Source organism: Hyperolius riggenbachi, chromosome 1 (genome assembly GCF_040937935.1).
Source record: "Hyperolius riggenbachi isolate aHypRig1 chromosome 1, aHypRig1.pri, whole genome shotgun sequence".
NCBI classification, from domain to species: domain Eukaryota; kingdom Metazoa; phylum Chordata; class Amphibia; order Anura; family Hyperoliidae; genus Hyperolius; species Hyperolius riggenbachi.
Genome location: NC_090646.1, coordinates 248,639,386 through 248,651,979, shown reverse-complemented (window position 1 = coordinate 248,651,979; position 12,594 = coordinate 248,639,386). Strand labels below are relative to the sequence as shown.

General features: G+C 43.0%; 1 protein-coding gene across 2 annotated transcripts in view; it reads left to right on the top strand.

Moving 5' to 3' along the window:
* The window catches only part of GRID2 (glutamate ionotropic receptor delta type subunit 2), a 724,654-nt gene that overhangs the window by 213,835 nt on the left and 498,225 nt on the right, over nt 1–12,594 (top strand). The gene's annotated exons all lie outside the window — the stretch shown is intronic.

The window sequence follows — 12,594 nt, the reverse complement described above, 5'->3', positions numbered from 1 at the left end:
GCTGAAAGAATTTTAATTACCCTTGCATAAACTTCCGAATTTAAAGCAGTGCAAGCTTATGAGTAACTGTGATTTAATTATGAGCTTGTGAACGTTTCTTTATGCCGTATGTCATAGTATTGAATATGTTCAGAAACTATAAATATAAACTGTGAAAAATACTGCATATTCAAAGTACAGCATAATGATCTTGCACACTCATAGCAATACCTTGATTTATAGTATCCACACAAAGATTATTAAGAGTTATGTCTAGCTATGGGACCTTTCTTAGAGTCCATTTGCACTGCTCAAACTCTTATTAAGTTTAGAGAAGAAGTTTTAAATCAGGATGATACAATTTAAAACGTCTTGCTTTTACTGACGGCTAACACGGTACAATACCCTACTGCTACTACTAAGTTTAAAGAAAAACTACACGTTCATTAAAGTTGTTCATTCTTAAAGCTATTGTCTGGAGTGTTGGTTGTAGCACTTGCCAATGAGCAGGGCATGAAGTAGGGGACCAGGTAGAAGGAGATTAATATATTGGTAAGAGTTAGAAGGTTAATGATAATTGTCAAGAAAAGGTTACCATCAAGTGGGGATGTTAGGGTTAGGCATCAGGAATGGAATAATGTAGGGTGGTGATTAGGGTTGGGTGTCAGTGTAGAAGTTAACATTACTGAAGTAGGTTAGTGTTAGGGTGAGGCAGCATATGGGGGAAGGGAGTTAGTTATTGGGGTAGGTATTGGTTAGACAACAGGATGGGGTTTAGTGATGGGGGATCCGTTGGGGTTAAGCAAATGACAGGAGAGATATAATCTGATGCTTTTAGGTGCTCGTCATTCCAAGCAGGCCCTACTCAAGAAAAAATGTAATCATTTTCATGTTTGATCACTATTGAGTTAAAGTACTATGGAAATTGTACTGTCCTTCTCTTCTCTACCTCTTCCTTAGGAAATTGCATGTACAGTGGCAGGTGTGTAACTATGCCTTATGGGGCCCTCTGTGAAACTTTTAAGGGGCCCACTTCCTACATTCCTATCACCCACTTACCTCCTTGCTCAGTTGGTAGGAGGGGCCCGGATTTAATGCATCCTCCCCTGGGCTGCCTTTTATGCTCCTCTGGCTCTGCCTCCCAGACCTACAGATCAGCACGACTGCAGTGATGGATTTACCTTTACCCCCGTCAGGTTTCTCCTGCTGTAGCCACTAGGTGTCACTGTCCTCTCTGCATTCCTCTTGGTCTAAAGTGTGGCATTCATCAGACCGAGAGGAAGGCAGAGAGGACACCTGCTGACTGCAGCGGGAGTGCTGTAAAGACCCGATGTGGGAAGAGGCAAGTCCTGTCTCTGCCCCTTCAGTTATCTGTAGGTGTGGATGAAAGGACAAAACCAGAGGAGCACAGGAAAGGGGACCTGTTGGAAGGGGGGGGGGGATCTGGGTCCCTTCTTCTTGCCCCCCCCCCCCCCCCACGATGGGCAGCTTTTACTCCATAGTGCACAATGGGCTAAGCTGATACCAACTGATTGATTGTGCATGTTAGATCAGAGCTCCTAGATACCTTCAGCGTTGTCTGTAAAAAAAGGAATGTGTTAGCTGCGAGTTTGCTTTAGGCATTTCATACAAAGGTCAAAATACATTCACTTCCATATTATATGCTTGAATTGTTTTTAATAGGACACCGTTGATTAATAAACTTTTGTTCCAGTTCAGAAATATATACCAGTTGATAGTTATCTATAAAGCAGACTTTGGAATATATCCTGTAGCAAATCTGCCTATGTGTTGCATAATATCCATAACCCCAATATACTGTATGATGATGATATACAGCTACATCACTGTGGCTCTTGTTTTGGAATAGACAGAGTCTAATTTTAAACATTTTTGAGAGGTGTACATGATGTACATTTCATTGTAAAAGAAAGAAGTTTTGAATCAGGATGATACCATTTATTGGCTAACTTAGAGATGGATAAACAGTGAGCTTTCGACTTATAAAAAGCCTTCGTTGGACTGGTTCCTGACCAGAACTGAAAAACACAGCTTATATACACTGACATACAGAGCAGAAACATTCTTTAGCAAACATAAATGTAATTAGATGCCTTAACTGTTACTGAGGAGGCTTTCCCAGGCATCCTATCTAAATTGATAAGATCAATAGAATCCTCAACATGACATAAAGCAGACTCTAGTGATGAAGAGACATCGTAAATTCCGAATTCAAATGGTAACTGGCCTGGTTACATGCACCATTAATTCCAAGCTTAAGAGAATTGTGGCATTTAAAGCCAGCACCTGAAACCAAATAAAATGAATAGTGACAGTGAATTCCATCTTACACAGCATATGGCACAAACATGAATGAAAAGATAGAAACATTTAAATTAAAAGAATTGTGGCATTTAAAACCCATCGTACCAGCACAAGAAGTTAGAGAAAAGAAAAAAGGATTTTTACTAAAGAAATTCTTTCCAATCAGAATTAGTATTTAAGGCCACCTAAGTACTTGTCAAGCTTATTAAAACTTTGCTTTGATCTTTTTAGTTTTACATATGCTGAGGCTCATTTTAATCATTCTTTTTATTTTGGTACTTTCTTCTTGCTTTTTTAGCATTTCATGCTAAAAAAATTCCTGCAACTCAAAATGACATTAGTATGAATTGCAGCTGTCCTGTGAAAAAGATGATTATGATTTAAATGTAATGGCCACAAATGAAATGAAAAAGTCCACCATATGTCTATTATTGCAGTAATGTCTAGCTACAATGCTGAAAATATCTTGTATTAACTTTTTAAACCACGCTTTGCTTTTATTACAATTATACGGTGGCAGACCCGGCAATCTGTGCAATCGCTATTAACTAGAGAAGGCAGATATCATAATTAATAAATCTAAACACATATGTTCTCTTTTCTTCTGCTGCGTTGCATTCAGTCGATGTTAAGAGCTGTTTGCTACACTTAATATACACTTGGCTGAGAAAAAAAAGTATGAATAGTTAACAGAATGATGTCATGTTGTCATGTTGTCAGGAGAAAGAAACTAGATGTTACATTATATTAAGGCCCCGTTCACACTTGCGTTTTGGCAAGTAAACGGACTGGATCCTGATCGGATCCTGACCTGATCCTGATCAGAACCGTACGGTTCCGATCCGGATCCGGTCCGTTTGTATCAGGCATGCATCAGGCTGCCATCCGGATCCGTGGGCAAAAAATAGCGAAATTTAAAAAAGAAAATGTTGGGGTCAGCAGAAGGTGCACCTGGTGCACCTGTAGAATCAGGTTCCTCCGCTGTAGGCCTCACCTCCACCTCCGTCATTCTGCCAAACAGCTCCAGCACGTCTGTCACTGCTGCTCCACTCCAGACATGCTTGGCCCATGTGTCCCCATCCGAGATGGACGCTTGGATACGCATAGGAAGTGGGGTAGAACGTCAGGTTTTTGTAGGCAGTGTGTTCTGTGCCTTCCGTTCCCCATTGGTTTCTGTGTTCCTGATGGTGTTGTCAGGCTCAGGACCGGCTCCGGTCCGGGTGCGTGGGCTGGAGAGCCGGACCCAAAAAATAGCGCATGTTGGAAAAGAGTCCGGAGTCCGGATCTGATCCGGCTCCGTACTGTACGGAACGGACACGTGTGAACGTCCGCATAGCCTTTACATTGCTATGCGGAACGTACGTTCAGTTTGAACAGTATGCGGTCCGGATCAGATCCGGAAAATCCGGATAGCGAACGCTAATGTGAACCAGGCCTTACTGATTTTCTGTAACATGTAAAATATGAAAATTAAGGAGGATCACTATAAACCAAATGGGTGATACGGCCACATAGTATTCTGACAGGGTAGCCATCACATCACTCCCTTTCCGGTCACAAAAAACTATGTAAGAGCTTTCCCATAGCTTATATGACCAATTGGTGGCCCATTGAAGAGGCATTCTTATGACGGTACCCTCCCTCACATTGCAGTCAATCAAAAAAATTGTATCAGAAGTCGAAACTGTAGATTGGTTATGTAACGATTGTGGAACTTTCTCCGTGACCAGCGCACAACGCTTGCGCTGACAAGGCGGAAATCCTCCACAAGCGTATATTTGCAGGCACCAAGCAAAAGGTGCTACGCACCTGTAGAGGGAAATTCCTGTCGGCAGATGGCGCTGGGGAGTGCAGAGGAACCAATCCTCTGCACCTCCACAAGTGCCAGACAGGAATTGTACGAAGCGCAGAACGCAATCGCAAGAGAGGCGATTGCGAATGAGATTGAGCAAAGGGACAGGTTGTATGTGTGTGCGCCAATCCAGTCGCCACACCGCGACCGCGCACACACAACAGCAGATATGAAATAGGAACGCGATCGCGAGAGGTGCGATCGCCAGACGTGACACAAGGCAGATCAGAATAGAATACGAGGGTAGCAAAGGCACAGCAAATAATACAATAAGGAGATACGGAAAATAACAAACGCTAGCTAACCGCGAACACTGCACTCATTCGCAACAGTGCACGCGGTTATGCGCGGTCTCCACGTGATAAGCACAATAGAGACAAGCACGCCTAACTAACCATCGACAGACAAACATGAAACAGAGGACGCGAGCGCTTGCTTAACGGTTACCTCACCGAGCCTCCAGCAAGCGTAGCAGACAAGACAAACACACGAAAACAGGGACAAGCAAGAGATAGGATCCACAGCACTAGCGAAAAGTGGCTAGCGCGATCCAGGTACAGAGTAGCAGAACAGAAGGATCCCCAGCGCTAGCGAAAAGTAGCTAGCGCGATCCCAGAAGACAGAACAGAAGGATCCCCAGCGCTAGCGAAAAGTAGCTAGCGCGATCCCAGGAGACAGAACAAAAGAGATAGCTGGTAGCAACCGCTGCACCAGCTATACTCCAAGAACAGAGATCAGAACCATTTCCTGTCGACCACCTTTGGGACTGGACAATGGCAACAGGCAAGACAAGACAGAACAGGCAATACAGATAATACAACCTGACTGGGCTAGAAGGGGAGCCTAAAGCAACCCCCAGGAATTAACTATACTAGATAGCAATGGCTGACACTCCAGCAGTGTCCATCAGGAACAGACCATGGAAGGGAAATGACCAGCAAAGCCTTCTGGGAAACATAAAGCTCTTATAGTGCCAGTCATCAAAGAAGGCAGGTAGGGGATTTGCATAACGAATGTATGCAAATTCCCCAGCAAGAGAACAGACTAGAAACTTGCAATGGAAAGACAGGTCTCTGTTCCAGAGACCTGCAGCCCACAGACTAGAGGAATGGACAAACAGCTGTCTGCCTGTGCAGCCAGCTGAGCGGATCATAACAGGTTAACACATGAACTCTGGGTGAAATGGATATAAACTCTTCCCTACATGCCTTTTTGTATTAATAATGTATGAAGGTTTTTTTTTTGTTATTGTATTATGACTACTTCATTTTGTAATGCTTGGTAAATTAGCAAATAAGCCATATGCATAATTTTTGGTACAGCTTGATATTCGGGTTGCACGTGAGCTTGAAGGTGAGTATGCCTAACGCCGATTGACGTCAAGTCCTGGGGCGGGGTTTTGAAGGAGCTCTACACAAGCTATCGCCTCCGTACATTTCCTCTTTAATCAACAGATACCTCCCCGCCCGGACCCACCGTTCCTCACAGGAGACTCTTTTGTTCTCCAGCCTAGTCACCTCCTCTCATTCTCGCATCCAAGACTTCTCACGGGCTATCCCTTTCCTTTGGAACTCTCTCCCTCAGCCAGTTTGTCATGCCACGAGTCTGGAAACCTTCAAACGTACTCTGAAAACACACCTGTTCAGACAAGCCTATAATTTGCTATAGGCAGCACTGAAGGCACACTGGCTCACCCACTAATCCTTGTGTTTCCTTCCCTTTTGTTTCCTCCCCACTACCCTCTAGACTGTAAGCTCGCAAGGGCAGGGACCTCCTCCTAGTTTTTCTCATACTGCTGTAATTTTAACATATGTACCAACTACACATCAACTATGTATGTATTTGTATTTATTCTATTCAATGTCATGACTGTACAGTGTCTTGTATTTCTTATGTATATTTGTTCCCCATTATTTGTTTGTACCATGTACAGCGCTACAGAAGATGTTGGCACTATATAAATAAAAAATAATAATAATAATATATTACTGCACCACAGACTGTCATTGCAGTAGAATGCAATATTCTGAGACAAATTTAGTCTGTACTGCCCTCTTGCAGCAGAAACCCCACCCACATGATCTCAAACTGCCTCTCTAATCTTAGAAGGTCATGTGAACACATTTTTTGTATGATTTTAAGTTGTGGAATCCTACAAAAGAGTTAATACTTATTAGAATCTTAAGCTATTAGATGGTATTTTGAGAGCTGTGCCTGGAGGTCGGCTTTAAGGGATTTTTACGATCTAGACATACCTTCAGAATGAAGATTCTTTTTTTCATATGTGGTTTCTTGCTCAAGTTGTATTTTTTAGTAAGAAGTAGATTTCTGGACACATTTATTTGTATTTCTCTATTAGTGTTTACCCACAGGCATCTGCTTTTTAATTATAAAAGTAAATAAGCAAAATAGACTGTTAATGTGGAGGATCACTCAACGCTAGAGTGGTAGTCAGCAGAATTTTCACTTATTTTACCAAGGCTTCCATGTTTGAGAAGGCTTGCATGACAAAACGAAAGGGTCAATTATTCCCAGATGTATAGCAAATAAAGAGAGATGTAGAGCAGAACAGTTCATAATTAATAGTCTATCTTTTAAACAATGAAAGGTTTAATGAACCCACTTCTTCTTATAGCACAATAAATAGGCTAGCTCATTCCTGTCTTGAGCAGTAAAAGGTATAAATCAGACAGACAAAATCTTTGCAAAAAAGTCATATTCCTATAAATGTCATTTAAATAGTAAAAGGTGACAAGGTGCCTTCATTTACATAGTTAAAGCAAAAAGTCAGATGAATATCATTCAGATTCAAGTTCAGCACAAATTTTAATTGGACTGATTTCTAAAAACTAAAAGATTGAAAAGTGCCTGTCAATCATATTGTTGCTGTCTTATTTTAGAGTTAGGAAATTAAATTGAAAGTGACCCAATGGTAGCAGTGGCTGGAGTTAATGCCTGGGGAACTTGAAAAAATGCTGTCATATGGATCAGAGCTATAAGTTGAAGGTGTGTGTACACTAATATAAACTTAAGTGCCACATAACTAACATCACAGTTCAAGGTGCCTAGTTAAGTTATGTAGAGTCAGAGCTCTACATGGAGGCAGCCATATTTATTGCATTTTAAACACTACCAGTTGCCTGGCAGTCCTGCTGATCTTTCTGCCTTCTGTAGTGTCAGACAACTGAAAAAAACATGTGGCTAATCTAGTCAGACTTCAGTCAGAAATATCTGATCTGCATGCTTGTTCAGTGTCTATGGCTAATAGTATTAGAGGCAGAGAATCAGCAGGACAGCCAGGCAATTTGCATTGTTTAAATGGGAATAAATATGTCAGCTTCCATAGACATATTTCCATAAATGGGAATAAATATGTCAGCTTCCAATACACTTCCGGTTTCCTTTAAAAGTTCTGTACTGCCATCTGCAAAACATTGTATTCTTTAAAAAGAATACGCATGTCTTCTTGTTTTGACTATATTGTTCTGTACCACTGCTACCTCCTAATAAAGTTATTTAAAAAAATATATATATATATACATAGCGGTTCCATTATTTCCAATTCTTCCATATGTCACATTTTCTTTAGACACATTTTCTTTTTTATTTCTTCAGGACAGTGGTTGAGGCCATACAAAGTATGCATTTATGCTGTTGTTTCTATGCATTTTAAGGCTGCTTCCACACAGGGATGTTACAGACGCACGTTAGTGCAGCCTGTAACGCTCCCCAACTCACAGCAATACAAAGTCAATGGGGCTGTTCACACTGCCCACGTTGTGTTACATGTAAGGCTGCACGTTCTTCAGATACTATAGCGTTCCAGCGGCTTAAGCCGCGTTAGACTGTTTGCACATGCTCAGTGTTGGGGCGGAGAGGAGGGGGGGAGAGGCCGCTACATAGCCGCGCACATGGCTACTCAATATGCACTGCACTGGTGGCCGCTGACGTGGTCCCGCCAGCCAATCAGCGCCACTCTCATTGCCCTAATGCGGAAAGAGCCGGTTAACGCAGCTCACTCAACGTCCTCTGCCAACACCGGCAGGCGTTGCGTTAGGGGACATTATGCGACCATAGCGTCCACTATAACGCAACGTCCCGGTGTGTAACTAGCCTAAAGGGAAAAACCGGGAAAAATATAATACATTTCTCGAATTCTATCTCCTATAGCTTTAACATAGGCAATTCTACTATAGATAAATTCACACATTTGATTAGCTATCACAACATTAAACTATGTTCCTAGTACAATGTGTACACAAGAAAGGTAAGCTGTGCTAATCCTGTGGAGGGCCCGGAAATTAAATGGGAAAGGAAGTGGTAAGGGGAGTTGTCAATCACATACAAACAGCAATTAACCCTCTGCACTCAGAAACTCACATCAAACAGCAACTCTAGTAATGATACACACAACTAGAAAGAATTCCTCAGTTGTTTTTTCCTAGTACAATGTATGGCAAAAATATATTATTTGGAAATGAAAAGTGTGTTTTTTTCTTTTGTCACTGCATCCAATCAAAATTTACAAGCGGTTATTTGCTAAAATAACAGTAATATATTTTTAGAGGTGCTTTATTATGGTAACTATGGGGTGGGGGAAGAAGGGGTTGATGTATTTTTAGTTAATTTATGTAGTGTCAAATGTGTATTTTTATGTGCATTTGTTATCACTAGATGTTCCCACATTCTTTATTCTGTGTGCTCTGAACAGAGTTCTTGTTGACAGGTTGGCTTGTGAACAGTCTTGCCTTATGACTGTTCACAAGCTAACCCCGCCATTGCCACATAGGCCCTTATGCAATTGATATTTTGTAATTCACTTTTTTGTTCTCATAAAAAAACTGAACTTTGTTCATGTTCTGTTTAAAATAATGTTTTACCATTTTGTAATTAAAAAAGTACTTAAGAGTAGGTGAAAAGGTACTGTGAAAATGATTCTGAATATTTGTTTTTCTTGCTGGTGGCTTGAAAGGCATTTGATTGATAAGGTGTGAAAATATAACCTAGGGGAAAACTTAGGAGAAAAGGGGAATTGCATATTACCCCTGGAGTCAGAGGTCTGCACAAAGCAGAAAGTAAATTTTTTTGCATCATGCTCAACCTTTACATTGCAGTGAAGGGGAGCAGTCTCACATTTTATGTGTTAGTGAATATATATATATATATATATATATATATATATATATATATATATATATATATATATATATATATATATTATATTTGCAACATATAAAACATGATATGGAATTTTTTTTTGTGTGTGGAAGTTGTGTCACACTTTAACCACTTACGTACCAGCGGGTCTCTGCCCCCATGAAGGACCTCTGTCACGAAAATCTTGAAATTTAAAATACATGTTAAGTACGTTTTTATTCTGGAGTTAGGGCTCATTCACACCAATGCGCTTCTGTCCGCTTTTGTGCGCTTTTTTTCAGCAAAATGTATCTGCTAATATTGTGTGCTGAAATAAAGCGGATAGAAGTGCACAAAGTGTGAATGAGGCCTTAAATGAGACATAAATTACTTTTCTCCTATGTTGCTGTCACTTACGGAAAGTAGTAGTAATCTGAGATTACCGATAGATTTTGGTGTAGCCCATCTTCTAGCCTGACGAATCGCCGTATATACCCACTGCAATCACCATCCACGCCACATGCTGGGTAGCTCAGCCACCCACTCTGCCGTCTCTATCACGGCAGAGTTCCTGTGAGCCGGTCAGGAGTAGAGATGGCCCGAACGATACGCCGGCGAACAGTTCCAGGCGAACTTCCAGGGGTTCATGATTGCGGAGAACCGCGAACTTTACCGGAAGTTCGGTTCACCCCATAGTGCACCATTAGGGTGAACTTTGACTCTCTACATCACAGTTAGCAGGCACATTGTAGCCAATCAGGCTACACTCCCCCCTGGAGCCCTCCACCCCCCCCCCCTTATAAAAGGCAGGCATCGCCGGCCATTTTACTCACTCGTCTGCCTGCAGTAAATAGAGAAGGGGTAGCTGCTGCAGACTCTCTCATAGGGAAAGATTAGTTAGGCTCTTGTAGGCTACTTAGCTTGCTTCTTGCTGATTCGTATTGCTAAAATAGCACCCCACAACAGCTCTTTTGAGAGCTAATCTTGTTCTTGTGATCTATTTTTTTTCTGTGTGTCCCACTGACACTTGTGTTGCATAGACAGCCTTGATAATTCATACTGTGTGTGCCACTGCCAGGCCCAGCACATTCAGTGACTACCTGTGTGTGTGACAGGTGCACATTACCCATCACTGCATATACCTACCTGTTGTTCACTGTGCACCCACCCACGTACGTGAGCACACGCAGTGTCATTGTGTCTGTCCGCTACCTGTCTCCGTGTGACAGGTGCACATTGTAATACCCATTACTTACTGCATATACCTACCTACCTGTTGTTCACAGTGCACCCACCTACCTACGTGAGCTGAGCGCACGCAGTGTCACTGTGTCTGTCCGCTACCTGTCTGTGTGTGACAGGTGCACATTGTAATACCCATTACTGCATATACCCACCTGTTGTGTTCAGTTGTGTTCAGTGCACCCACCTACCTACGTCAGTGCACGCAGTGTGATATACCACTCCGTGCATACCTGTTAACTGCACCTGTGTGACTGCACATTGTATTTGTCAAGTCAGTGCATACCTTTCACTTCATCCCCCCCAATATGGACAAAACAAAAGGCAGAGGCAGGCCATCTGGCAGGTCTGTTCGAGGTCACGCTGTTGTGATTTCGTGTGGCCCTCAAGCAAAGTACAGTGTTCAAAAGAAGGCACGTGCCATCAACCCCCAATATTGTCGTAGTTGACTATTTAACACAGAACATCTCATCTTTATTCAGCTTCCACACAGAAGCATGACATATCTTCCTTCTCCTGCTCTGACTCTGGCACCCCACTTAACACTCAGTCGGCCATCACCACCAAAGTGCCATCGCCCCAGGGCTCAGCGGTTTGGACATTTTTTTGTGTGCCTGCCTCAAATGAGAGCAATGCCATCTGTACTCTCTGCCACCGAAAATTAAGCTATGGAAAGACCAAGACCCGCGTAGGGACAACTACCTTACTAAGGCACATGATTACGAAGCACAAACTGCAATGGGATGACCACCTGAAGAAAAGCAGCACACAAAAGCAAAGCCACACACCGCAGTGGAAGATAACAGGCCGCAATTCTTTCTCAAAAAAGGCGATACCTAAACTGTACCGTGATGTTAAAAGGCAAGTGGTGAAATCTCTGGCACACAGCGTTAGGTCAAGGGTCCATCTGGCCACGGATACCTGGACTGCAAAGCACGCTCAGGCCTGCCCAAAGACTAAGCCAGTCCCCACACACAGCATCTCTGCCTGCACACCGTGGGACTGCCTGCCGCAAGACTAATTCAGTCCCCACACAGCATCTCTGCCTGCAGGCCGGTTGACTGCCTTCTCCACCACCACCAACAGGGTCCAGGACTCCAGGCAGATTCCTGAATTTTTAAGGCCGCTGCTGGTAGCGGTTGCTATAATAATTTTTCTGGTGCGTGTACATGCCTGCCTAATTTTTCTGGCTGCACTGCAGCTGCAACAACAAAACAAAAGGCATGTACATGTGCCAATTCCCCTTCGTGATCATTACCTTGCCGCGGTGAAGGGGCTTGCGTATCACAATGAAGCAATGACCGATGGCTATATGAGTGTGTCAGGGTGGGGGGGGGGGGGCACACCCATCACACCCATGATAATAAGGTTGTTGCTTCATTGTGGACAGACCAAATTTGATCAACTGGACAGTCACTGTTCTGTCATTCAGCTACCTCGGCTCGGCGACCATATGGGCTTGAAAACTGCCATGTGTGAGGAAGAGCAATCTCGCCATGTTGCGCACCAGTCCAGCACGGCCATCACAACACAAACAGCTGTTTGCGGTGCATTACACAGTGAGTTTGGTGTGTCAGTGTGAAGCAGTACTCTAATTACACTCCCTGACTGATGTATACACATGTAAGATGTTTTAAAGCACTTTAGGCCTGCAATTTAGCATTCAATGTGATTTCTGCCCTTAAAATGTGGCTTTGCGTCAAATCCAGATTTTTCCCCGGGACTTTTGGCATCTATCCCACTCCGCTATGCCCCCTCCAGGTGTTAGACCCCTTGAAACATCTTTTCCATCACTTTTGTGGCCTGCATAAGTGTTTCTATTTTTCAAAGTTCGCCTCCCCATTCAAGTCTATTGCAGTTCGCGGAAGTTCACGCAAACCGAACTTTTGGCGGAAGTTCGCGAACCCGGTTTGCGAACCGAAAATTGGAGGTACGGGCCATCTCTAGTCAGGAGCCTCTTTCATTGGCTCCTGACCATGCCTGTCAATGTAAGCCAATGGGAGCTGCTTATGTTGATAGACAGGGTCAGGAGCCAATGAAATGCTCTCCTGACCCGCTCA